Consider the following 24060-nt stretch of genomic DNA (forward strand, 5'->3'; position numbering starts at 1 on the left):
GGCTGTGCAGTAATAGGAGATTGTTTAGGTGGACGGATGCTGATGAGTGAATGCATTTCCAGACGAAGAGCATGATTTTGAACTGATCATGATCGCATTCTCATGCAGTATACAATTAAAGTAGTCAATATTGGACGAAAATTGAATAGCAGTGTGACATGAGGCAATAGTCGGGTACTTCCGTATGTATTTTTAGTCTGAGTCTCATCCGTTTTCCACGGAGCCCTATCTCTCCGATCGAATGTCCCGACGTGCAAATTTATTCAAGCCGCGTGCGGCAGCCAATTGGTGTCGATTTTAAAAGGAGTGATGCTGTGATTAATCAATTCGATTGCAGCGCATTTGCGTTACATGTTACTGAGCGCCGCGCATCGTGATTTTTTTAACCCATGTGAATGACCGAACCCTCCAATTAGACCTCAGGAAAGATTTTTTTTGCAACAGCAGCAATTCGAAATCAGGCAATTTGGGTAAAGATTATTTTTGTATGACATTCGAAGGTAAAGAGTATACTTCATTTGCAAACAAATACAAATCTAAATTGGCTGCCATTTTAAAATACTATAACCGTCAAGTTTTGCTGCATTTTGATTCGTTTACGGTCTAATAATTAAGGTTTTTGGCTAGGTGGCTTTCCTCTAAATCATTGAATGTCCACGGAACAACAAATAAAATGTTGTAGTCTGAATTGTGTTGGTTTCATCTTACTTTAATGTTATATTTAAATGGTTTAACACCAGAAAGAAAACAGCTTGTTTACATTTGTGGTGTTAAAGCAAATGAAGCAGCGTTGTAATTTACAACGTCCTGTGACTTGCGGAACATATTGAATTGACTGCGCAGCGTCGTTGTGCTTAAAAGTTTAAATAAACTTGGATGAGCACGTGAACTTTTTTTCTCACGAACAAGGGGTTGAAAATTAACAAACTCCGGCCGCCATTTTTTTGTCAGACTTTTTCGAAATTCTACGTTTCCTACTTCAGTAGAATGTTGTAAATCCAGGTCAACTCAAAGTCACTAGTTAGCAACTATGTAACTTTTTTTTTAGTCGTTTTTTGTTGTTGTATGTAACGAGTTAGCTTAGTTGGCTGTAAGATAGTAAGGTTTTATGAATACGGCGCCTGGACTACTCTTACGAATCGTTGGTAATTTCAACACCATTATTCCTTTGTTATATCAATAAGTCTGGTTCCCAGACCAAAAGATTCTGACTATTCATGATAAAGGCCTTTCTTTTGTTTGTAAACATTGCCGCCATTTTTTATAAATTTAAGCCGTGGTTGGCAACATATTTTTTCCAAAAAAGTCCTCATAACGCCATCAACAAATAGTAGAAAGGCATGTGTAGGAATTATTTTGTACCTCTGTTGAAAATGTATTTTTAAGCATCAAATAATAAACGCTTCTACATTTTTGCAGTGTTGGACCTTCCATAGTTTTGCAGGCCGTGGTAGGTCCGGTAGCCTCCGATCATACAATTTACGTCACTTGACTAACATGGGAGGAATTATTCTTCCTTTTTCCGAAAATGTCCGAAGTTTGCCGAATTCGTTTCGTCGACAATCGGATAGCGCCCGAGAATTTCCGAATATAAGATAGGTTTAATTAACTGCTAATTCCTTATTATTTTCTTTTTCAAATGAGTTGATAATTAAAATTCATTGCTTTCATTTAGAAAACTTGAAATTCACTGACGATTTTGTGCATCAAATATACTCGCTCGTATGGGCGAACTCTTTGCTGCGTCATGTAAAATTTTGAATTTAGATTTTCCAAAATTCGGTCGCAGTGCTATTTTGGTGCCTAATTTTCAAGATTCCAGATCAACATGAGTCAAACTGTATTATCGTTACTGTATATTACGAAGCAAGTGATTTACTTTAAAAATTTGCTCAGAACATTAAAAACTAAAAGCGAAATCGGAAACGAATCCAAGCTTTGAAAAAGGGCCATCAATGTTGTCATGTTTATTTGTAGCCAAGGAGGCTGCCTGACCTAAAGCAACCTCGTTCCCCATGGGTACGATCGTGCTGCGCTATGTTGTTTTCCATCATGCCTTGCGCGATCTTAACCCCTTGAATTGTGTAATTTTAATGTGTAATTTAATTGTGTAAATTAATGGCACATTATAATTAAGCTGCATCTTATCCGTTTTACGTGCCGACGCCATCATTCCTCCCCCCCGGAAAAGCCAAAAAAAAAGGAAGAGAAAAAGGCGAGAAGTCAAATTGGTGTAAATTTTATGGGGGGGGGGATTGTCCCTACCTCCCTTTCAAACTGATAAATCGAGAATATCTTGATAAACAGGATTTTGAGGAAAAATATATTTTGCTCCCCTATAGAAAAAAGTCCTGGCGACGCCCATGTTTCCAGCTCTTGCACGAAACTTCACCCGAAACCGTTCGTTTATTAAGTTCCACTGCGCATGTCTGTCATTACGCGAGGAGTCAGGGCGCGAGTTAAGCTGGGAGAAGAAATCGAACGCACAAAGAGCTTCAATCCGGAACAGTCGGAATCTTTTGGTCTGGGAAATCACGAGTATACATCACGCAGAGAAAGTGCCCTTTTTATATTGTCGGTTTGGGAAAAGACAAATTCGCTACCGGCTGCTTGCAAGTCCATGAGCATTGAGTTCCCCTGTCGAACTTGTACGAGACTTCACAACTAATGTCTTGCAGAGTAGTTAAGTAATATTGGTATTATCCATCCCATTTCATCATTTTTTCATTCATTTGTCTGGTTAATTCAAATTAGATTTAAATTGAACAATCACACGAGAATGAATGACCGAAAATAACATTCTAAGAAAATCTAGTGTTGTGATAAAAGGGGGTGTTCTTGACACAATTGGGCTTTGCTTTTGTACTAATGTAATTTCTGGTCATTTAAAAAAAATATTTATTAGCGAATGAAGACAGTCTATTATAGTAAATTACATGTTCCACTAAAAAGTGTGTTTGAATCAGTGTATTAAATGTGTAAATAAACCAGTGTTTTGTTTTTGCATGTTTCTCTGATTATTGAGTATTAATTACTGAATTCACTGGAGAATTTCTGTGTATGCTATAATATATATTTTGAGTGGCTTTAATTTACCTTTAACCCCAAAACATTTTTTCCATGGCGAAATGGTCGCCATGGAAACCAAATGGAAACTATTTTTAAACATTTGTTGCCATGGTAACTACGTTTTGTATTTATTTGTCCACCATGACAACCATTTTCCATTGCTCAGTCCAATTTTTCGAAAGCCATCTGAAATTATATTTTTATACCCACATCTTGCAATAAAAAAAAAAAAAACGAAAGTATTTTTTTTTTAGTTCGCACTTTGATATACATTTTTTTCGATCGTGTAAACAAAACGGTTGCCAATTTGTCTTATTGGTAACCATAGCAACCAAAAAAAAGCAACCCCAAAAAAGGTTGCCATGGTTACCAATGTAGTTAGCTACCTGACAACCATTTTCCTTTAAAAATAATCATCCGACTTTTTTCAAAAACATTTTTTCCATGGCGAAATGGTCGCCATGGAAACCAAATGGAAACTATTTTTAAACATTTGTTGCCATGGTAACTACGTTTTGTATTTATTTGTCCACCATGACAACCATTTTCCATTGCTCAGTCCAATTTTTCGAAAGCCATCTGAAATTATATTTTTATACCCACATCTTGCAATAAATAAAAAAAAAAACGAAGTACATTTGTATTTTTTTTTTTAGTTCGCACTTTGATATACATTTTTTTCGATCGTGTAAACAAAACGGTTGCCAATTTGTCTTATTGGTAACCATAGCAACCAAAAAAAAGCAACCCAAAAAAAGGTTGCCATGGTTACCAATGTAGTTAGCTACCTGACAACCATTTTCCTTTAAAAATAATGCAGCAAAAATCCAATTTTTTTTTTTTTGTTCTTTCTTCATATTCACACCAGTGTCGAACACATATTAGATATATATGTTCTTTTTGTTCGATTGTGTAAACAGGTCACTTATATATGTTTTTTTTTTCCCCACAAACGGAACGGATATTTATCGGGTCTATAAGATTTTGGTTGAAAACCAATTTTTGGGTTGACAAAGGTTACCATAGCAACAATTCAAAATTACACCCAAAAAGTTTTGTATTTGGCCACCATGACAACCATTTTCCATTGACTCAGTCAAATTTTTTGAAAGCTTTCTGAAATTTGATCTTTATACGGACATCTTGCAATAAAAAAGAGAAGTCAGCAGAGATGAAACTTTTCCGATTTTAATCGGAAATCCGACTTTTTTCCAACGAAATTTCCGATTTTCTTACAATGTGTCCCACAAAATTTGATTTTGTGTAACGATTTTTTTCACAATTTTTTTTATTTATTCACTTTCAGTTACGTTTACCCAATGGTACCTCAAACGTTGTCTCAGACTGTCTTATCCCTTCCCTTACAAAAAATATCAATGGTATACCAATGAAAATTACCATTCACTTTACCATTGATTGAGACAATGGTTTACCAGTGGTGATGACTGACCATTGATTTATACCATTGAACGGTACCATTGGAATACCATTGAGTTAACCATTTGTACCACGGATAAATACCATTGGATTCACTGCATGGTATACCATTGAATAAAAACATTGGTAACACTCAATGGTACAAATGGTTCAATTCAGTGGTATACCATTGATGACATCAGTGGTTCCTTTCAATGGTTTACCATGGATCATGTACCAATTGTTCGTTCAATGGTTTTAATAACACTAATGGTGCCACGCGACATGGTATACAATAAATCATACCATTGGTTCAACTGGTATCGTGGACAATACTGTGAGGGAAACGACCATCGGATCCTGGGGGAAAAATAGGACCTCAATTAGGCTGTCCACAGTTGTCCTTTTTCATGGTGGCAAAACGGAACTACGGTTCTTCACTTCCTGGAATGAGTAGGTCGACACCCGAACTCTGCGCTTGACTTGCTGCTCCTCTGGTGGTTGTACGTACGTACTTCGATGGCAGTTTTGTTTCTGATTTTAAGCCTCTCTTTAAATGAACCCAATGTGCAACCACAGCTTGCCTATGATTCTCGCACAGTTTTCTGTTGCCTGGGCAGCTCTGCATGCCTGCTTCCTCTTGATGTTTTCAGTGTAGTCCTAAATTATATACTCTCCCTGATACATTGACGGCACCATGGCATCATTAAAAATGGGCTCGCGTTATGCGATTTTTGCCCTCTTTATCAAACTATGGGTAAGCAAGAACTATACAAGTTCCATAATCGCCTGACCGAGATCACGTAGGGACTCGTCCTTCGCCTGTCTTTGTCACCTAAGATCCATTAGGTTATTCTCGGCCATCTAACGCGGTCCAAACTGGGCCGATTTTTTAAAGAGGTGAAATTGCAAACTCAACAAGCTAATTTACACATTACAGATCTATATCTGCAAAGAACTTGCCTTGTATTTGCAATACACACCTACATGCAAAACCACGCTAACCAAACAGCGCCTACAGCCAGTGCGCACCAGCGGAGCGCACAAGAGCAGGTGAAAATGTTATTAATCACTTATATTCTCGTCCAATTTTTATGCCCACTTCTGACACCATTTGTGGCGGAAGCGACCATCTGATCCTGGGGACGCACCAACCGAGGGGTAGAAAATAAAGAGGATAGGACCTCAATCAGGCGAGGGGAGGTGAAATCCCCAAGTCGTTCAAGTAGTAGTCAGGCGGCGCTGGGAGGCCCAATTATCGCCACTATTTCATTTAGTATAGCAAATTACATTTGAGCGGCTAAGTATAATCTGCGGAGACATTCGTTTTTTGGAAAGTATATCCTAATTCATGGGCAGATTGGACGGACGACAGCCCTAAAGAAAAGCCCCTTGTCATCAATGGTATACCAAAAAACTGTTCCATTTCGGTCAGTCTTCTTTTTCTTTCGTTTGAGGCAGCAGAAGGTCAGGCTATTCCGTCCAGTTGTCTAAGCCTTGTTCTTGTTTGTTCGCTGACAATGGCGTGGTCCAACGTGTGAGTTCGGGGCCAAGTGCAGCGCATTTGTTGATGATGTGATGTGGCTGTTTGCTGTGATGCTCCACACACGCAGGCTGCTGATGGACGTAGGCCCAAACGAAACATGCTGGCATCGAACTGGCCGACTCCTGTACGCAAGCGGTTCAGGGTGACCCATTTCTTTCGAGGAAGGTCTGAGCCGGGTGGGGCTGTGGTGTCGGGGGTCACAGTAAATTGATCAGGTCGGGCAGTCTGCTCTCAGTCAGCCTCCCACGCACGACGCAAAGCAAAGTGAAATGCAGAGGGCTGCAGCATGACGGGAGAAGGGGCGACGAGAGGGCAGGCGTTGAAGACCAAGCTGTTGTGCATCTTGGAATAAGCTGATGCAGAGGGTGATCGGAGTTTGCCTCGGCCTTGGACGCAAGCCTGTCGGTTAGGCTCTCTCTGCGAAGCTTAGCAAGTGCGATACCTGAGAACAGGCATGAGAACAGGCAGGAGGACTATTGGAGTAGAGCATAGGCAGCCAGTGATGATACGCATGGTTTCCATAGCAAATTACATTTGAGCGGCTAAGTATAATCTGCGGAGACGTTCGTTTTTTGGAAAGTATATCCTAATTCATGGGCAGATTGGACGGACGACAGCCCTAAAGAAAAGCCCCTTGTCATCAATGGTATACCAAAAAACTGTTCCATTTCGGTCAGTCTTCTTTTTCTTTCGTTTGAGGCAGCAGAAGGTCAGGCTATTCTATAGGACGCCGTCACCCATCGCTCTAAGCCTTGTTCTTGTTTGTTCGCTGACAATGGCGTGGTCCAACGTGTGAGTTCGGGGGCCAAGTGCAGCGCATTTGTTGATGATGTGATGTGGCTGTTTGCTGTGATGCTCCACACACGCAGGCTGCTGATGGACGTAGGCCCAAACGAAACATGCTGGCATCGAACTGGCCGACTCCTGTACGCAAGCGGTTCAGGGTGACCCATTCCTTTCGAGGAAGGTCTGAGCCGGGTGGGGCTGTGGTGTCGGGGGTCACAGTAAATTGATCAGGTCGGGCAGTCTGCTCTCAGTCAGCCTCCCACGCACGACGCAAAGCAAAGTGAAGTGCAGAGGGCTGCAGCATGACGGGAGAAGGGGCGACGAGAGGGCAGGCGTTGACGACCAAGCTGTTGTGCATCTTGGAATAAGCTGATGCAGAGGGTGATCGGAGTTTGCCTCGGCCTTGGACGCAAGCCTGTCGGTTAGGCTCTCTCTGCGAAGCTTAGCAAGTGCGATACCTGAGAACAGGCAGGAGGACTATTGGAGTAGAGCATAGGCAGCCAGTGATGATACGCATGGTTTCCTTGAGGGTCACCTCAAGCTTCCTGGCATGGGCACTGCGGCAGTTTGAAGGGGGCAGCGTACTCGGCAGCGCTGTAAACGAAGGCAAGAGCACCAGTTCGAAGGTCGGTAAGTAATTGTGATCCAGTCAATCCCGATGTGAACAGATCAATTGTATACAAACCCTTCGTCAATGTGCACAGCAGGTTACAGTAGGTTTCATCGTTAATATAAATTCACCCTCTAAGACGTGTGAGCGCGTGGCTTTTTAATATTCGACCACTGTCGATTGTAGATAAAGACGGCTTGGTAATCGTTCCTAGATCGAAGACAAAATTGGAGCAGAACAAAAGTTTTGTGAACACTTTCGCGACTCACTGATTGTGCTAGAGACACTGGAGAAATGTGCTCGCTTACTGATTGCAATTGGCTTAGACTCGGCTATTGGCAAGTTTTGTTTGTAAGGTCGCTGACGTGAAGGCTCTAAAATCGTATCGTCGCTGTCAAACCTCGACTCATTGGTTAATTATCGATCAATATTATGGGCTCTCTCCCTCCGTATAGCAATAATCAGCTAATCAGCATTTCGATTTAAGGCATTCCGAGCTATAACTTGTCTAATGTCTCAATCTCAAATTTGCATACCTCAGGCGATTATGATTGGCCAATAACGGAGCCACGTCATCGGCATTGTATCGTTAGATACAGACTCAGGTACCCTTTTCAATATGAGAGTGATTGCCCTCAACCATTAAATCGAATGGACACCACGGTCCCCAGATCTCGCCCATTGTGAATTCTTCCTGTGGGGAACCTTAAGGACAAGGTCGTCGACGCCAAAAGACGTTAATGAGCTACGGGCCAGGATTGTGGCTGCTGTAGAGAACTTGAGAGGACAAGAGAGATGTTATCAGGAAAACGTTCACCAGCAACAGGGCAGAGATTTGCTATGTTGAAGGACAGTGGGATTAACGGGGGACCTTGATATTTTTAGCAACTGAATCAACTGATAATGTACGTCCTGGTTATTGTTATTTTCAACATATTGAAAACTGTCAATTGGTGCATGTGGTACAAGGCAATTTCTTTTAAGTCGATAACATCACTTGGTGCTGTCATCCATGACGGTAAAATGGAGTTCGTGGTGTTTAGAAAAAAAGAAGGTTATATGTAACAAACGGTGGTTCCCATTTTTCCTAAATAGTTAGTCAAATAGAAATCAACAAAATAAGCCTGGTTTCTCTTTTTTGAAACACCCTGTATTGTGTATAACTATACAGTTTGCAAGATAGAGAACAGAAGAAAAAAAATTGGATATCTAAAAAATAACTATATTTTGATAATATAATATAGCCAAGGGAACGGGCTTGGCAGAATCAGCGGGGAAAGAAGACCCTGTTGAGCTTGACTCTAGTCTGACCTTGTGAATAAAAAAAAAAAAAAAAAAAAAAAAAAAAACCTGTATTATTTTGATATTTTTTAATAATTTTGATTTTTTGGGGCAACAAATTTGCTATTTTTAAAAATTAAAATTAGAATATTGTTTATTCCATAACTTGGTTAAAATGGCTTTTTACATTTTTTTTCAAAGGAATCTACGTATTTTACTACTTGACCAATTTTTTTTTTTTCTTTCATTAGAATTTAAATTAAAGGTTAATTAGAATTGGCAACTTTAAGAGATAGTTGCCATTGTAACCAAAGGCGACATACTCTTAAAATTGGTGGAAATTAATTGTACCAAGTTTAGGGCCGTCTGTTTCTTCCAAACGTCTTTCCAGACAATTTTGAAAAAAAAAACCACCGTGTTTTACGCCATTAATCGGGGGTGTTACCAGACAATATTAATAAAATTTGGATGGCTTTTTCATTATCTGATGTCCCTAAAATTGCCATCCAATATCACTTTTACAACTCATATTACAGATGAATGCTCTCAACTCGTACATACCACCCAGTATTATACAAATATTGAAGCATTCGTCAAAAGTCATACTGCTAACCAGACAAACAAGGAAACAACAGTTCTTTGCCATTCTCAGCCATTCAATGTCATGTGTTCCAATTTAATGAGTCAAGCGTAAAATGTAATTAAAACTTGGTTAAATTGCTCAGGAAAATACTAATGAAGACACTGGTTGTTACAAATTGTACAAGGATTTAAAAAAAAAAAGGATCAAAGTTGATGCCAAAGACGTTCGAAGCTTTGTTTCAATCACTAATTTACGCAGTCCATTGACTTTAAGTGGAAGTAGCTGTAGATACGAAAGCTTAAACCAACATTTTAATTTTAAAATGAAACCACAAAGGTTAACTGATAAGCTATTATCTACTCTTATTATCTCATATTATCTAATAAAATTATATGGTACTCGTGACAGATTTACCCGCGCATTCCGAAAAGAGTCTGACAAAACTGTTTGAAAAATGGCAAACGTCTGATCGACTGAACGAAATTGTGTACACACAAATCTTTAGGATTAATCAATTGTTTTATAGGCAAAGTTATACGCAATGTGGTTACTAACTTAAATTGTTTTCCTAAAATCGGATGCAGCTGCTTTTCATTTTCACTGTGTATCGTCACACAGTTTTATTTCTTGTATTAAAAAAAATAATAACTTTGAAATGATGCATAGAAAAGTAAAATAAAACCATAGAGCTACATTAAATTACTAGTCGGCACTCATGTACAAAGTTGATGCCTTCTTGGGCGCAGTCATGTTTGTGCACAAACTTAAAGACAACTCGAAATTGAGGACGTACAACTCGAAATTGTGTACATCGTTTATACAGGTTTTTGCATATCTGCATTTGTAATCTATACAAGTGCGTTATCGAAACTGATACGGCCAAAACCGCAACCCACGATCAGCAAATGAGCGGTTTTTTTTTTTTTTTTTTTAACCGTCGTGATGCGCTTTAAGTTGTTTGCAAAACGTTCTTTTTGTGTGTTGCATTTGGAGTAACACTTTCAAAATTGAATCCAGCCAATTTCATTATGCTCTTACAACTTGCGCGCGAAGGCAGAGTTAGCGCTGTATAGTCCTGTCAAGTTAAGTTAAGACCTAAAACAAATTGCAATATAAACCAATCAAACAACTTAAAAAAATACACAACATGTGAACAATCTATTTTTTTCTTTTGAGTGGAAGGTCTATGGAGTGGAAGGTTTTTTTCCCAAGCATTTTTTGCCTATATCAGCTTAATGTTTAAGATTCATGACCACATATGCTAGTGCAACAGACAACATTGTGTCGGAAACCAAAAACTTGGTTCCATATTCTACATTTGACGGGGAAAGTGTCTGTTTTAAGTCATAATTTTATTCACGACACTTAGGATAAGGCTTTGATCTGGGACCACGAATATTATTTGTAGAGGTTTATTACCACATCGCTGCCCAATTTCTTCATCTTAATTTTCAATACAAGAAATGTACTCCACTTTTCCACTCTTCTGATGAAATAACATGTATTTAGTATGTTAAATACAAATGTAGTGATATTTTCTTCGCATGATAGCATTAGAAAAATCTGTTGCAATTTGTTCTAGGTCAGCATCCGATTCAATCAAACTCTTCGTAACTTACGATGCATCGCAGCGTTGCAACGCGTCCTGCCATCTAGTTTCATGCAACGTTGTAAGTGCGACGTATGTGTATTTATAGCACCACTCGGCGACAGTTTTATGTATTTAGTCAGCGCACAGTGAATAATCAACAAGGAGTCGTCGGATCTCGAAATTTGTTAAAACGTGAATCAAAATGGCGGTCTTGCTATGCAATTTTGAAGGAAAACAAGCTCTCAGTAGACTGTGTAGCTGCTTGAAATTTCAACTGCAACATTTCAGTCTAATTCATAATTATTCACTGAATTTTCCATTTACAACTTTAAACACATTGCTTCGGTATTATAATCTCGCTTATGTAATGTTTATGGCAATAAACTCACTAAGAAAGTGTCAAGGAACTTACACGCGTTCATCAGAACTTTCGCGTCGCGAGTGGCAAGTGGCAACGCGTCGCAGCACTTCGTGAAATCGGGTGCAGGCCCTGTTTGGTTTTAATTTAACCGGACTACTAGTAATTCAATATATCTCTATGGATCAAACCATCACAGTTACTTTCATCTGCTATAAAGATGCACATTTGAAAGTGCAGTAACTAGAAACCTGCAATTTCGATAGGGTGAAATCACTGTACATATATAATTTCTTGTTCTTGAATTTATGACCACAATACGCCTCTGGAGCACTTAACAACTTAGCTGGGGACCAAACTAATATTGGTTAGAGAGAAAAGAATACAGTTTAGGTTATATAAAGCAAACTCTATTGGATAAGTGGATTGATTGCAACAATTAAAACATAATGAAAGGACGGTCAATGAATCATGTTATATACAAAATCGATTAAGATAATTGCCCTACACATCTTCGGGTCCTCATTCATCCTCCATCAGGTTGAAGTAACTCCATTGGTGCAGTTCATCGGCTAACCAACGTCTCAGTAGCGAACATCAGACACAGATTCATATATCTGGTTGTTAGTCCGGTCAGTTTAAGTTAAGACCCAGAACAAATTGCAATAGAAACCATTCAAAAGAGTCAAACGCGACAAACAAGGTGTGAAAAATCTAATTTTTTCTTTGTATTGGAAGGGAGTTTTGGAAGGGTGTTTTTGCAAGCATTTTTGGGGGTTAAGATTCAAATAAAGGGCATTTCGAGTGCGTTCGAGTACTCCCCCAGCGTACTCGCGCCTGGCTCCTCGCGTGATGACAGACATGCGCAGTGGAGCTCAAGAAACGAACGGTTTCGAATAAAGTTTCGTGCGAGAGCTGGAAACATTGGCGTCGCCAGAATTTTATCTTGGGGGGGGGGCAAAACATGTTTTCCGAAAGAAAAAAAAAATCCTGCTTTTCTCAACATTTTCTCGATTTATCAGTTTTAAAGGGGGGTAGGGACATTTTGCCCCCCCCCCCCATTAAATTTACAACAATATGACTTCTCACCTCTTATTTTTTGTCTTTTTTTTGGGGGGGAGGGGGATTTTGCAACCTGCTTCATATATCATCTCAACAAAGGTCATTTATTGCAAAAATGATAATAAGACATGAATCTGGGACTGAGAAATATTTCAAATCTTGACTTTTTATAGACTTTGTTACAAAAGTGCGGAAGTGGAACAATAATTCGTAGCCGTAGCTCCGTGCATAGCCGTGGAAGCCCGTTTCGGACACGGCTTTATGGGATACTTAAACCCAAGTGACTTGGGCCAGGCTCGAGAAGATACGTGAGAGGTAAATGAACGCTGTCGTGCTTGCACGAGTAAGTGCAGGGGATGTAAAAGTGTTCATTCGCTTTGAACGTACGCAGGACGGGCATTTACGTCTCAGCCAAAGAAAAGGTTTGCTCATCCACCCACAGTTACAACCCATCGCTACCGTCTTCACTTTTATTATTCAATTTTTCAATTTTGTATTAATCATGATAACAATGCAAGAGGATTCCAACTCGTTGAGCAGTACAAAATAGCAAAAGAGGATCTCTTATAATGAAAGCTGTCTGGCACAATGCCTGCTGAATGCCGGAATCTCTCTATCGAAGCAATTTGGCAAACACATGTACATTAATTGTACATGATGTGTTTTGAAAATAATCTAGTCGGTAAAGCAAACAGAATGCGCACATAATAGTCTAGTGCGGGAGTCCTCTCAGCATTTAAGCAAGTTTTTGCAAGACATTTACATTTTTATTTGTAATTATTTAAACACGTGATATAATTGATAACAAGTCTTTTATTTTGTTTAAGTTTTTTTTATTTATCGATGATTAAACAAATACAATTACGACGATAGAGCTCCAAAGAAACAGAGATTTGCTTGTGTTTTTAATTTGATTGATAGAAAAAAAATGGTTGACAAACTTTGCCGAAAGATTTCAACATAAATTTGAGTTGAGCACTACAGTGTGTGTACTATACACGTTACATGTACAACATTTCCAATGCATTTCTTTATCACGTCATATGTCACCTATAGGTTCAACACCTACAATTTCACTTTATTGTTCCCTATCCTGTCACTTAGAATGTTCTTTTGTTCTTTTGTATCGCTCAACGAGTTTGACTCAATACGATATCAGGAATGTGTTCACAGCAATGAGAACTTCGGAGGCAATTGAATAAATGACTTTGAATAATGTATGTACGTCCTGGATTTTGTTATGTTCAACATGCTAACTACTGTCAATTTGTCTAATGGTGCATGTGTGCTCCAAGGCCATTTCTGGCATGCCAGATACATCACTTAGTAAAAAGACGGTAAATGACATGGTTATGTAACAGGTTGTGGTTTCCATTTTCCTAAATAAATAGTCATACTCGAGAAATCATCAAAATAAGCTCCATTTCTTTTCTTTTTTTACAAACACCCTGTATAAGCGAATGTTTTAGGATTCATGACCAGTTGCGAGTGCAAGCAGACGACATTGCGTCGGAAAATTAAAAAAAAAAAAAAAAAAAAAGTTTAGACGTGTACTGGGCTAAGGTTGTGTTGCTTACAGTACAAACGTACTGTTAGTACTTGAAAATATGAAACAAAACATCTCAAAACACTTTGATCACAATTATAACAAAAATGTCTTTCAGATTGATGAGAAACACATTTTTTATAAGTACATTTTGTAATTTAAACAGCAAAATTTTGAAGATCCTGTTCGAGGTATGAAAATTGATTGGGTCATCTGCTTGTACCCGTCAAGAGTTAAATGCACTAGGCCTACTCAAGAAAAGCATATACTGGAGTCTCGACGAAATGGTTCTTCGGATCAGACCGCAAGTTATTACTTAAAAAAATATTTCAAAGGCACGGTCCACACCCCCCCCGGCACGTTTTCAAAAATAATCAAAATTTTCAAAATAATTTCTTTTCTCCAAAGCCCAGGCCCAGAATTCAGCTTAATTTTCACTGCAAGTTGTAATCCAGTTTATTTGTCATCACAGCGGTTTTTTTTTAGTATAAATTTATTCTTTAAAATGTATAGGTTGCTTTTACGTTATGCCAACGACCTAAATTCATCACAAAACGATCACATGAATCTGGTATTTTGGATGTTTTCCGTAATAATTAAAATCGGACTCTGGCCTATTGGCGTAGACACTTAAATTTTAACTTTAAATGGATCTCTTCATGTATGGATTTTCCCTGAAACAAATGGTTAATTTGAGCACAACGAGATTTATTTGAAACCAATAAATAGTTGGGACGGGAAAATATAATCAAATTTCTTTTTTTTTTTCCAAGGAAATATCCTGTAGTATTTGATAACAAGTGTTAAATTTAATAGACCGGAGACGTAATGACGTAATGGCTTGTTTTACATGTGCGCTTTCCTTATGGGAGCGAAGTTGGGTTGCCAGATAAAGTGGGGTCCGTCTACTACAAAGTATGACGTCACTACGTCTCAGGCCTTATTGTTAGACAAAGAAAGTCGTCTGCTGTGGTCAGTCGTGTTTCGCGAAGTTGTCATACGTGAATGCGAACGGATATTCTGACAGGTAAGCAAGGCAACAAAAACATGACGCCCTCCATATGACTGTTAACGGATGATGAAACATTAGAATCGAAAAAGTGAAGGAAAAAAAAACGAAAACAACTCCACTCCTTTGATGAAATTAGATTCCTTAGCGTGATAGCATGAAAATAAATTCTATTTGCAATTTGTTCTAGGTCATATCAAAAGTTCAATTTACCGGACTGTGTAGCGCTACACGTTGAACCGAGGCCTCGAGGACGTACAATGTACTTGTGAAGGTAAAATTTAACGTGCTCTGCCATTCGTCCGACGAACCACGCAACTGAAGGTACAGACGATCTTGCGGCAACGCCTTTTCTGAAGCGTCATAATTTTCTCCTTATTAGCTTTCACTGCACGAAAGAAAAAAAAAACACAAGCAGATTAACAGATGATGATCTGTAATTACCTTTTAATATTATATACAACCCTTGACAAAGTTGGCAAAATATCTTCGAAACATGTTCTATCTGTCCCGCCTTAAGACGAAGTCTTATACAGAGAAATAAGGAAGCCAAGATGGCTTCCACCTGTCTGCCATTCACAGCATTGCAGAGTTTGTGCCCGTGTTCTGATGTCTGCTCTGCAGACCATCTGTGTTCTCCGCCTTAACTATTCATTTCTCTTGAATGGCATAAAGGTACGTTGAGGAACAGGTACGTCGAGGAACAGGACATTGAAAATGTGAACCCAATATTCAGATTCAAGTTCAATAAATGTAAATGCATTTTTACCCTAACCTATTCCATTTACCCTAAATTTACAAATGTTAAACGAAGTCAATAAATCGTCTGTAAACATTTTAAAATTTTAACTCATGTCTGTAAATCTTAAGAAAACGTCGCAGAGATGAGTGGTATGCAGGAAAAGCATCTACGATATGACATTTTTGACAAAACACCACTGTATATTACACTAAATTGCAGCATGAAGGTGAAGACTCCACAGTCGCGCATTTAAGCTTGAATACAAAAAGTGTTCATGCGTTTTGAACGATTACTCATATAGTAATGCTATATGCATATAGCAAGAAACTAGCACGAAGATACCGCTTAATCCCCGACATACATGTATATAATCCTTGTGGTAATCGAGGAATTGGGTTGTCAAGTTCCTAGCATCAAGCTGTACCTGAAGTTTGGCTATGGAATCGTGTTATGTTCTGAACGTCGTGCATGTTTCCAGTCAAACCAAAATCAAAAAAGACGTAACACTACACAGGAGACGTTTTGTCACCGTCTTTGCAAATATCAACAAAAAAATACGTAACGCCGGGTGGTTTACATTTGTGTCACCTCAGTGGCTGTCTTTACAAATGCTAACAAACGACGTAACAATAGGGTACGTTCGTGTTATCTCAGTCATTTTTTTAAATAAGTGACTCTCCTTTTGAATATATTTCGCCGAATTTTCAAAACAGACGCTCAAAAATAAATAATAATAATTCATTTCGGCTCAAAAACAATACCAGCAAAAAAAGTCCCTTTTGGGGTTAGGAACATCAAGCGTATTTGGTGTGATGTTTGATTTCTTAATAATCCCCGAATTGTTTAAAGAATATAACAAAATTGCATATTGGAGATGGCATTCAACCATAAGCCAACCGACTATCAGTCCTTTCCTTTTCTCAGAGTAAGTGTATAGCAACGCCCTCCCAACTTCTTTTTGTTGTCATCGTTCTGGTTGAGTGGAGTCTAGCTAGGGTGGAGCAGTAATTGTTAAGGTCAACCAAGAAGTCGTTCAATGCACGAAGGAATGGAGCAATCTTTTTGTCGGTTTCCCTGTGGCCGTTCTGGTTGGGCGGAGTTGAGGGAGGATTCAGTAAATACTTGTATCCCATTGGCTCACATAAACGTACCAACGTAGGTTCGTTCAAAACGCATGAACGCTAGTAAAACCATACATGGTACGTGACCTTTAACTGATGTTAAAGGTCACGTAGAGCTGCCGTGATGCATCAATGACTCAACTATGAAAATCATTTTTTGGATCTTACACCGTTTGGAAAATACCACATACATACATGTGTACGAGTATTTATTCATACGTAAGGACAGACAGCGATTGCGTGGTCTCTTTCCTGAACCTTGCATTATAAGTCATGTCACGTCGCTGCTTTTTATTAAAATATATTTTACGACAAAATAGGTTTTAGCAACTGCGCAGTTATGAAAGTTATAAATTCGAGTTAATAGCCTTAATGTGCCTGTAATTTGAAGATAAATTTCAATTTTACAGATAAGTTATCATGTCTTTTCGAACATTTTTAATTGACACGTGTAGTCTAGCACATGATTCATGATTGTAAGGTTGTGGGTTCGAGCCCCGCCGTGACAATTTCACAAGTTTTCATACTTAAGATATAGATCATTTTGTTCGTCGTGAAATGATTGAGTGATTTTGACTACCGTATCAATCCAACTGTGAGGAAACACATCAAAATCATTCTTTTTTGGGGGGGGGATGTAATGACAACTGCGCATGCGTATTTGTCTACACAAAGCAATGCAAACTCATTTTGTTAGCATTAGCGATTGACCCTTTTTTTCTAAATAAAATAAACCTGTTAATTTACCGCTGAAGGGTGTCCTTTCAGATGATGACGTCGTGCTGCCTTTTTTATGGGCCCTTTATTCTTTTCTAAACACCTCCATAATTAATTTGCTTGTAGGAAACAAAACTTCCGCTCTACTGGAAGTGAAGGTCTAAACAGTCTGTGCCCGGGAATAACAATTGTTGCCCGAGGCATCATTTACACCCTCACGCAAAAACAAACACGATACTATACTTAGCTCTCAAGATAGAGCTGATACCATTTTCTAATATTTTACCCTTAAACTCCTTGCAATTCAATACCTGATGGCGTCATGATATGACGACAGATTCCCGTCGTTTGTTAAAAAAAAAAACTCGGTTCGTTTTTATTTCGAGGGTATTTTGTCTGCAACTTTGACCTCTCGGGTGAACCGGAAGTAAAGGTCAAAGCGAGTTCACGTACACGACCTAAAAAAAATGTTAATCAATTATGAGAACATGGGTTGACTATTTTGTTCGAGCTATAAAATGAAAGACTAATATTTAGTCAACGAAAATCGTTTGTAATTTGACACCCCATGATGTCATAGTAATTTGCACCACTCGGGATGAGGGTCGACATTAAAAGTTACAGTGCAATATCATAAGCCTTTAACCGTTTTAGGAGGAAACCCACGGAGAAGTATTGTTAGCGACAAACTAGTTTGTGACATTTCAAACATGCAGGTATGACAAAACACAACACAAAAATAAAGATGGCGTCACGTCGATGTACTGTAAACACGCAATACCGTGCTGAATCGCACAGCGCCAATTGTAAACCGCGTAAAACGTGTGGGAAAATCGTAATTTCTATCCCAAGAAGAACTGTTCAAAATTACCTCCCCCCCCCCCAAAAAAAAAGGCCATTCGAATTGAGAGAAGTCTGCTTTAGGTTGAAAAGGTCATTTGTTGAATAATATTAAAAAAAAAAACCGGTCTCGACTCTTAATTTGATCGCAACTAAACAGGGGCTAGGCTACACGATCGCCATGCTTTATCCTGATGTGTAGACTCCTAAAAAGCACATTACTTGTGCAAGGAGAATAATAAATACATAATAAAATACATTGCAGTATAGTTACCTCCAGCGGGTCTGTGCCTGCGCAGCCCCCTTGCTCACGCTGTGTAGATTTGGATATTCCGCCATTAACGTTTAACAAATTTTCGGCCATCCGCAACGTGACAAAACACGGACTCGGCAAGTTGAAGGCACCAAATGTCCGTCCTTTTATTATTACATGCAACAAGACCGAATCCATATGCCGACCACACGCCTCTTGATCACATACAAACTAAGCTTGTTGATGTGATGTGATGTGATGTGATGTGATGTGATGTGATGTAATGGCACGTTTGGCATCTCAAGTGCCCTTTGTGCCAAACTTAGCTTGGGCCAGGTTTTTATACAGTCAATAATAGGTTTGGTTACATAATCAATTCCATGGGATAATCGAATTTGAAAGTACTGGCCCATAATGACGTAACCAAACAAAATAACCAGGTGCATGACAGCGGGCGTATTCGAAACCATTATATCGAACGCCCAATGGTGAAGGGGCTTATAGATTCAAATTTGAAAAAATCGTGACGGAGTGGTCCAAACTTGGCAGATATAGTATTCTTATAGCGCTAGCAGATAGATTCATGATAGCCCTAGCAGTGGCGTAGCAAGGTCATTCTTATTGGGGAAGGAATAAGCTTGAGTTTTTTTTACCGGTCACCTGGCCTCCGGAAAATCAAGAAGTGCATTGTGGTTGCCATATTTATGGTGTAAATAGAGGATCGTCGAATAATTGACCTACCGCGGCAGCATCCTGTCGACGTTAACTTGTGAAATACGAAAAGCACCAAGTCTAAGACAAACGATCTTTATTACCATACATGGTTGCGCAACGGGCGTGGCTAACTCGCAAAACGAGACAGATAGATATAGGTCAATTAAGGACAGGAGTAGTCAAATAAAGGATGACCTCGAATATTGATAGATAATGGCACCTCATAAACCCCATATGCTAAGTGTGTGCGTGTACAACCACTGCCTTGTGGGGTACCGGAACAATGGGAGGTACCCCACAAGGAATGCCCACCGACTTTTTGGTACCCCACAAGTTTTTCACGAAATAGATATATGGATTTTACTCAAAATCTAGGAATTTCCAAGGTGGTTACTGTGTCGCAAATGGATGAGTTTTAGAAAAGGGATATTAAGTCCGAATTTCAGCCCAGGAAATTATCTTTGGTTAAAATAAGAGCATTTTTACATAAGTGTGCGACGTTGCAATTAGGGGCAGGACATTAAGAGAAAACAGTTATGAGAAATATTAAACCCATTATGTAGCACCTTATAAGGGTTTACAAGGGTTTACGATCATGGGCACTACAAGACAAAAGGGGGTACTGTAATGTGGCACAATTGCCGACATTCGCGCGAAATTCCTATAAAAAAAGGGCACTCGTGTGCAAATCAAGGCACTTACGTACACAAAAAAAGCACTCTATACAAAATATTGGGGAACCGCTGGTAAAAAAAAAAAGGTACTTGTGTACAAAATGCCACTCTTTACAAATAGAGGGGGTGGGGAGGTGGTAATTCTTCGCTGCTGGCTACACAACTGCGTAGAGAAACAAATTAAAAGAGGTGACACTTGAAATTATTTTAAGAGGGGTTCCTAATTTGCATTTGTTTTTTTGTTTTTTTTTTATGGGGGGGGGGGACCAATGTAGTTTTATTATGGTCAATCAGGTTTGCCAAGAATATGCTTTTCTAATATGGGGAAAGGGTAAATGTGCGCAATTCTAAGGTATTTTATATAGGCATTTATGTAGGCATTTTGGAGCTTTCATTATGTCCTCATAATTATCCAGTCATCCACTCACTTATATGCTTTCGAAACTGGGGTCTTAAAGTAGAATCCTAAAAAATTAAACTAACAATAAACAACAAGCCATAGTCCCCTGATGATGGTGCACCGCACCGAAAGCTCGGGAGTAATTTTCCGGTGAGCACTGTAATATGTTTTTGTTTACTTCTTGTCGTATATGCCCCACAATGCTACGCAGCATCTCCACTTTATATATTTTAGTTTATTTTTAGGATTCTACTTTACAGACCCCAGTTTCGAAAGCATAATTATAAGTGTGGATGACTGAATAATTGTGAGGACATTACAAGTGGCACAGATTCAGTGGCACAGGGGGAGTGGACAGGGCCTAACAAGGTGTGGGGGAAGTACACGACCTACTATTCATCCACTGGTCTAAAAATGACACAGTCTGATTCTGTTTGAGAAAATGTGCTATTTAGTTATTACTCAAAACAAAGGAAAACACTGAAAATACACTTTTTCAGATTTTTTTTCAAACCTTTAATAACCTTTTAATCTTTGTAAATCAATAAAATTAGTCTTCGAAATTCAATATAAAATCAACCGTGAGACCCCGAACTTGAATTTTGTGGCAATCGAGATGATAATACATCATCTTCATCTTATGTCCTGGGCGTCAAATCACGTGACCCTTCCTTCTGTTTGAAACTGTAAGTGCCTAATCATAAGAAAGTGGAAAATGATAGAACTTGCTTTCAACAATGTAAGTCACTGTCAAAGTTGCACTTAAAACGAAGAAATTACCGATGACGTCATAAATCATTACAGCGCCCTCTAGCAGCAGGTTGAAAAATGATTAAATGAAAATCTGTTGATGGGTGTGTTTATAATGGATGTATAAAGTTATTCTGAATTCATGCGATCTTTCAAATGTTGGTAAACATAAACCTAATGCTTTACTGAATTTGGTAGATTGGTCTTAATACTGCAATGATGATAAGGTAAGTTGTTGCATAGCAACATGTGGCATGTGAGTATGTGTGGTTCTGAAAAGAACCGGAGGGTACTCAACGGTTTTCGGACAGTATGCTCTGCCCGTCGTCAGGAGACCATGGTGCTACCACAACAACGTATGTTATTATTATCACCCTTCACCATGCAAACCTTCAAATCTCATCCAATACTGCAATGGTCGTGAACACAAACATAACTTTGTGTCTATGAAAATGTGTGTTTTAATTTTTGTTGGCCATCAAACCAAATGATAGCCCAACACCGTGTGGTTGTTAGTACAACCTATCTAGTTGAAATCTGTGTTTCCCTAATTAAAATGTACTTCTGTGAAAAATCATCATAAATCTGTGTTATCATGTGGGAGTTTCAGTGTTCCATTATCTCATGGTCACATACGCTTCCGTACTGGTAAGATAAAAGTAAATAGAACATTTCTTAAAACTTGTTTATGAATTGTTAATTTTTTTTTGCTGATTGATACCCATTTCTTTTGTAGTTGTTGTTGTTGTTAATAGCCAGTGTAGTATAATTATTTTTCGTGTAAATCAGTTTTTATGGAATAAACTATATCAAGGAAACATCTCATACGCATGGTACATTGTATTTATAATATATATACACCATTGTTGATTAAAAGGTTATCAATTTAAAATATGCTACTCTAACCTGTAAATACTCTTAAAAGTATTACTCTTAAAAGAATTACTCTTAAAAGCTCTTATGTCTTCTGCTTCTGCTGCTGTATACTATGCAAGCACCGCCAGATGGTGGTTATAACACATAGGTCAAGGTCTGAAGGCATGCACCGGTACACAATTTCACAAATGCAATATTTCATTTAGTAGTGTGTTTAGGATATTTTAATTTTTAATTTGGGTTCTGCATTTTGGTATTTGCTCCAATATCACTTCGGATTGTGGAAGGTACATCCAAATGCCTTAAATGACAAATATAGGAACACCTTGACAACAGACACAGCCAATAGCTGTAAACACCTATCACTATGGGCACAGTCGTACTCTCTGTCTTCAGCACAATTTTAACTTATATGTCACTAAAGCGTTCAAAACTGCCCTTCTTTGTTACTCCCTGTAGCATCAGAAGCTAATGTTAACAAGAGATTTTCCATTCTAGTAAGAAAATACTCACCTATGTTTACCTATATTTGCATATCAGCGCACATGCACACAAACCTTCACTGAAAGAATATTGCTCCCAAGTCTTACTCTCCGCTCCCACTACATGTCCCATAGCTATCCCTAACAGTCCTTAATCCTCCAATTTTCATATGATTTTGCCTAGGGAGTTAGGGTTATTAAATAGCGCTTTAACACATTTGTTTTGTTTGTTTGTTTTTCAAAATTTGGAGGGATGGTAAACAGAGGCGATGTTTTCTTAGTGCTCTGAGTGCTACAATTATATCACAACTCTGTGTATCAAATGCAGGAATTCCTGTCGCATTGAAGCTGAGGGATTCTTCTAGACCTGAGGACCATAGGATGAGTATGAATTTGGCAAAAGGCTGGAATTCAAAGCTGGTAGCTCGGAAGAGATTCAAATACATGCAAGTAGAATTCTGAGGATGTTGAGGACCTTGATCTATCTGAATACTGATGGGAGAAGAAATCATTCTGTTGAAGTGATTTCCTTCACACCTGGATGGAGTGTTGTTCAATACCTTCTTTCTGGCAAGGTGCAATGTTAGAAGGAAGATGAAGTATGAAAATAACCAACTGGGTGGCTCTGACGTGGCCAGATAGGGAGAAAGAGTGAGTTCCCCCAGACGATACATGTAGTACACTACATTTGAACTGTGGACAAGCTTGATTGGAACTCTGGATAAGAGCAAATGCAATTAAGGCTTTGAGCACTGACAAAAGCTCTAGTTGAAGGGCATGTACCGTGATTTTCAGAATATCGGCTGCGCGGAGTATAAGTCACAGCATGCAAAAATCTGCAAAATAAGATTTGAAGTCGGCGTATGTTGTATTTTTATTTATTTTTTTCTCCTCAGGGGAAACTTACTTATTCAGAAGAAACGTTTCTCTTGCGTTTTACAATAAGTATAAACAAATAATATATTAATCATTACATAAAAGAGAGAATGGATCCCATTTCGCATTAAATTTAGCAAGATCACCATTTGTAGTAAATATAAATTTTTCCAATACATAGTATCGTTTTAGCTCATTCTTAAATACTAAAAGAGACGGTTTACTGCCATTCATCTTCATTTTGTAAATGTGGTAACGGCATAAGGAGAAGACTTAAATTAAGGGCGCTCCAGTTTTTGTTAAGTATGCCAAATAAAATCATCTCGTAATCTACGAACACATTAATATTCAAAGTCTCCTTAATCCAATCACTAATTTGAGTCCAGAACGATAAAGAAATCTCGCAAGTGCAAAATAAGTGAATCAGAGTTTCCTTTTCTACATGTGACAAGAAGGAACACAGGTCGTTCTCCCCTTTACCAATCTTTACCAAATAAGAATTGACGCCCAGGATTCTATTAACCAATCTGTATTGAAACCATCGTAATTTTGTATCACAAGTAATCGTAAAGGGCATACTGCAGAAAACCAACCACTTAGTGGCAGGGAAATTGATACCCAATTTTGTTTCCAATTTGTCAATGAACTTACTCACAACCTTTTTCACTGAAGTAAAAATATGATAAATACGGGTAGAACCTTTTTTATCTGACAAAAGTATCTCAAAATTAAATGGGATAAAAGGAAAGCAAATATTT

The 24060-nt window shown here is 38.5% G+C and overlaps 1 long non-coding RNA gene across 1 annotated transcript; it reads right to left on the bottom strand.

Annotated features, from left to right (window-relative positions):
* Window positions 1-12289: 12289 nt before the first annotated feature.
* LOC119734769 lies at window positions 12290-18934 on the bottom strand. The gene is made up of 2 exons (XR_005272120.1): window positions 18552-18934; window positions 12290-15245 (listed from the first exon to the last, which is right to left on the bottom strand). It is a non-coding gene; the product is annotated as an uncharacterized LOC119734769 (long non-coding RNA).
* Between the last annotated feature and the right edge of the window lie 5126 nt (window positions 18935-24060).

The sequence above is a fragment of the Patiria miniata genome, unplaced genomic scaffold, assembly GCF_015706575.1.
Source record: "Patiria miniata isolate m_02_andy unplaced genomic scaffold, ASM1570657v1 HiC_scaffold_10, whole genome shotgun sequence".
In the NCBI taxonomy this organism is placed as follows: domain Eukaryota; kingdom Metazoa; phylum Echinodermata; class Asteroidea; order Valvatida; family Asterinidae; genus Patiria; species Patiria miniata.